Raw genomic sequence first — 5,268 nt, forward strand, 5'->3', positions numbered from 1 at the left:
AACATCATCCAGCTTCAAAGCCACATTTTAACAACGTGATCACATGCTGGAATATAATATTTCTCTTTTTATGTTTCTGTGCCGGTGACAGTCGCAGCTGGAGGCATTTTATTTTCGGTTGTCCGCCCGTCCCATTCTTGTGAACATGATATCTCATGTGCCTTGAGGGAATTTCTTCAAATTTGGTACAAACATTCACTTGGACTCAAAGATGAAATGATTAGATTGTGGTGGCAAAAGGTCAAAGGTCACTTAGACCTCACAAAACATGTTTTTGTACGTAACTCAATAATTCATACACTAATTATGACACAATTTAACACAAATGTCTAATAGAATAAAATGATAAATTGATGACATTTTATATCCAAATGGTCACAGGTCAACTTCACTGTGACATCATAAAGTTCTGCAAAAGCACGTCTGGCCATTATTCAACACTGTAACTCAAGAACAAAAGTGGAGGTTGTGACCATATTTACATGTATTGAGGTTCAGGGTCCAATAGAATAAATAAATAAATATTCAAATGACCATCACTTCTCCCATCCAAAACTTAAAATCTCATCATGTCTCATCAAGTCTCATCATGTGAAATATGTTATTCCAATATAAACGACATTGATAATAATATATATGATAATATGATATTCAAAATGTGAAATGTGCTCATATGTGAATTTACCATACAGGAACTTTATCACATTAGAGATATTCAAAAATGTTTTTTGCGAATTTCTCTCGTGAATAATTCCACGCATTTTTGAAAAAAGGTGAATTTCACAGATGCTATTTTTAATAATAGAAATAAATAAAAAATAGTAATAAAAAAATTTTGTTTTATTTGAAGTTTTATTTTTTGGAAGGATGAAAGCAGACAGACTTCCTGTGGCACTGCCACACCCTCTGACCTCTGCGTGGCAGGTGCCATGTGAAAACATTTCCTCACCATGATCAATAAATGATCACATTATGGCTTATTTTGACAAATTAAATCATAAACCCACCGCTGTGTTGCTGTGACCCCGCTCACCTTTACACCTGCAGCTAACACAAAGTGCCGTCAGCAGGTTTGCTCTCAGTATCAGGATGAGGCGTGGTGTGCATAAAAGTCTTATCGAAGCAGATTTATTGAGATAAGAATCCGCTGCACGAGGTTCATTTAACAGTCACTGTTGACTCGCTGTGGACTCAAACCAGCACAGTCATGTGGCTCCAGCTCTGTGGATGATGTGTTGGTCCACAGAGAGAAGTAAACAAAGCAGAGAGGAAGGAGGGAGGACACATGTGAATCATGCACACGGATGTCCGTGTGCACACACCAACACACACACACACACACCTGTCCAATATTTTCCCCAGCTGTGAGTACAGTCTGTTTCTCCCAGGGACTCTGACAGAGAGATGAACGCCACTCACACTCCTCTCCACCTCCCCCCGTCATCTCCACACACACACAAACACACACACACAGTCAGACACACACATGTACACACTTTTCTCTGTGGTTTAGAGATGTCACGTCTGGCTGAGTTTGAAGTGTATCTAAGGGGCTATGATTATTATTCTCCACTACACATGCACACACACACACATGCAGGCACAAGCACAAACCACACACTCTTCTCTGGAGAGCCTCAGTCGAGCTGGGGACTCATCCAGTATGAAGGCTGCAGTCAATGACTCTTCTCAGTGTGGTTTAACATTGCCTCGGGTCAGTTTGATCCAGACCTGTGCTTACTCTCTGCATGCTCCACTGGTCGTTCTACCTGCTACACACACACACACACACACACACACACACACACTCACACCAAAGCTCTGCTCGCTTCAAGGACTCATGGGAGAAGGAAAGCTATGTCTTTGATGGTTTTGTGTGTGACAAATACAAGTTGTGTACTGTACAGTCTGTTTGTTTTGTGGTGGTTGCTTTTCTGTGACATTCAGGTTCTTGTTGTTATTGATAATCCATCCTATAGTTTCTTCTTGATTGTCACTTGCTCAAATTAGCTGTACTTTTGCAGATTTACAACATGATCTGTCAGTCAGACTCTGGTGTAAAGCTGGTTTTGCTTGATGATTCTTTGTTGTTGTCAAAATGATATTATTAATATTTGTGTGGATTCTTCCATATATGTGTATTTTGTCCATGTAAATGGACAATTTTATTAAATAGAACTCCTACATTTGAGGGCTTGTTTTTGTGTTTCTGAATCAGAATCAGACAAAGTCTCACTCAGATAGATGTAGCCTACTACATTGCATAAATCATTTGGGTTTTAGTGCCTTTGTCTGCTTGGCAGATGAATGGGTCCCTGGGTTCTGCACGAAAGACGTTGAGTGACACTTTCAACTCGTTTCAACTCAACAGGAATTTATTTCCTCCATTACATGGGCCATTAGAAGCTCCCATATGCTAAAGTGGCTTTTCTTAACACTTTGGAGGGCGGACATGAAGCACACTGTGTCGATGTAACAGGTGCACTCTGTAATGCGGAGGCTGATACTCTATCTGTTGAAAGGAATACAAGCACCACTTTTTGAAAAGGATATCCAGACCTCATCTTTAAATATACTGTGCATATACACATTTCTCAGATTTGCACATTCATCATTTCATTTCCATCTTTTTTTACGAATGTATTGGCATCAGTTTCATAACAGGAAGCAGCTGAGAGTTCAGCTGTGTGAGAGGTCTTTGTGTCTGTTTTTGTTTTCTTCATCATGGTCAAAGTCACTATTTGTTTCCTCTTCTGAAAGACAGATGATTGCTGAAGCCTTTGTTGAGGTGAAGGATAAAAAGCTTTGTCACAAAGTGTCGCAAGATCAGGGACAGTTTAGTCACATCTTCCCTTAAGTGGTCATTAAATGGGACAAACAGCATAAGCCGTGGAGTACATGTTGTGTGTGTGTGTGTGTGTGGGTGTGTGTGTACTGTGTGACACTGGATCAGGAGTGGGAAACAGTGACACACTTTGTCCATGCAGCTTTGTTAACAGAGCAAACATTGTGTGTTTCTGTCTGCCTCTGTGTGTGTGTGCGTGTGTGTGTGTGTGTGTGTGTGTGTGCGTGCATGTGTGTGCATGCGTGTGCGAGAGAGAGAAAGAGAGGGAGATGTGTGTTGTTGTTATTGGCAGAAATGATGCAACCCCCGCTGATGGTGACATATATGCTGCACTATTCACTGGAAGACGTAGGAATATATTTTTACAAGCTCTCTGTTATGATTTCCTGCGAACAGGTTCCCAGCGAGTGGCAAACACTGTGGAGAAAATCATGTACAGACACTGCAGCGGTAATACCACAGCTGGAAAACAATATGCAAGGATTTCATGCATATATGTGCAACATTTCAGCTGCTGGATGTGAATATGTTGAAGTTTTTACACCTGTCAGGCTGATGTTCAACAGGCAAAGACCTAAAGTTGAGTCAGAGATCCCTGCTTCAAGGAAATTACCATTTATAGCGACACACACACACACACACACACACACACACACACACACACACACACACACACGAACATGAAATCAAATTAAAAACAGAAGAGATTAATAAAATAAATAAGACATAGTGCCGTGAGAGTAATAGAGACAAGTGTCGGGTTATAATGGCTGTGCTGGTCATGCATGAAGTAAGAATGAAACAGCTGATGCCAGTCTGTGCTTAGCCAGTCCTCCATTCTGCAAATGACTCAAAATATCAAATCCTAAACCATAAATTATTATCAAAATTGTTGTCAGTTTGCTGTCAAGCAGCTAATCAATTCATCAAGTCATTGTTTGTAGAAAAACACATTACTAAAAAAATGTGCGTTCAATTTGTTTACGTAACGAGGACAGGATGGAGGAGGGGTTGCTCAACATATGTTAGAATAGTTAACATGTTGGGAAGTACACTACACTACTGCTACAATATTTTTCCCTTTTTGAGAACAAGATGAGAAAACCAATATCAGTCTGGCAAATAGCTTAGCTTAGCATAAAGACTGGAACCAGGGGGAAACAGCTAGCCTGGCTCAGTCCTGGAACCACCTCTGAATCTAAAGTTGTGTTTTGTTTGTTTGATGACTGGTGACACACAGTCCTGCCAAAGGTTTCACACTAATGTCAAATATTTAACCAACTGGCTTTGCAAATGTTTTATGAGGAGGGAAATGTATTGAACACATTTTTAGAGTAACAGGTCACCTTGTCTGACCTCCAGCTCTGTTCTGCAAATAAGTATATTTACCAAAGTATTTAATACATTTAGCACAGGTTCTAATGAATGATGAACCTGACGGTGTTTTGATGCTGTAGTTTAGACACTTCAGGTGTGCCAGTATGAAAGGGATATGGAACTTTTTGATGTTGAAAAATCAGTCTCACCCCTCCTCAGTGAATTAGCTCAATGAATGAGTCACTTCACTCTGACTTTTTGCAGGAAACCTGATCAAAAACAACAAAATATTTAATTTACCTGTTTCATAGCAGACATGGGCTTTGGCCTTCAGCAGAGACAGTTACTACAATATGCAGCAACCTTGCAGACAGCTGTTAGGGACATAAAGAATCCTCATGGGCTCTGTGTGTGTGTGTGTGTGTGTGTGTGTGTGTCTGTGTGTCTGTGTGTGTCTGTGTGTGTCTGTCTGTCTAGGGGATAAGAGGGATCGAGCAGCAGTGACACCCTGATGTATTGCCAGGCCTTGAGCATGACCGTAAGGAGAGACCTGTGTGTGTGTGTGTGTGTGTGTGTGTGTGTGTATGTATTTGTATTGGCATGGTTTTGGAGGTACAGTTGCAGAAAAGTAGAAAATAATAAAGAAAAGTGAAGGAGATGAGAAGAGCAGAGAGGAGTGGAATGTGTTTAGATTGGCAGTGAACATATGACACTAAATCTTACCTGCAACTGGTAACACCTCTGATGTGTGTGTGTGTGTGTGTGTGTGTGTGTGTGTGTCTGTGTGTCTGTGTGTCTGTGTCTGTGTGTGTGTGTGTGTGTGTGTCTGTGTGTAGACGTGCAGAAGGTTATCAGTTATCCAGAGTTTTACTGCCTGTGTTAAAGCGCTTCCACCAGAAAAATGTTTTGATCCGCTGCCACACATGGTTAAGCATTCACCACCTGACTCTGCTTCGTTTCACACAGCGGCCTGAGGGAAAAAGACAGAGAGAGGCGGCGCAAGAGAAAGTCCAAGTTGTGGAAAAAGAGGTGTTGAACTAGTCAGGCGTGCCCGCCCCTCACCAACCCATCCGCTCTTACCTGCCCCTGCTCAAGGATCACTTTTT

Source organism: Seriola dumerili, unplaced genomic scaffold (assembly GCF_002260705.1).
Source record: "Seriola dumerili isolate Sdu_G_001 unplaced genomic scaffold, Sdu_1.0 BDQW01000050.1, whole genome shotgun sequence".
Taxonomy (NCBI): Eukaryota; Metazoa; Chordata; class Actinopteri; order Carangiformes; family Carangidae; genus Seriola; species Seriola dumerili.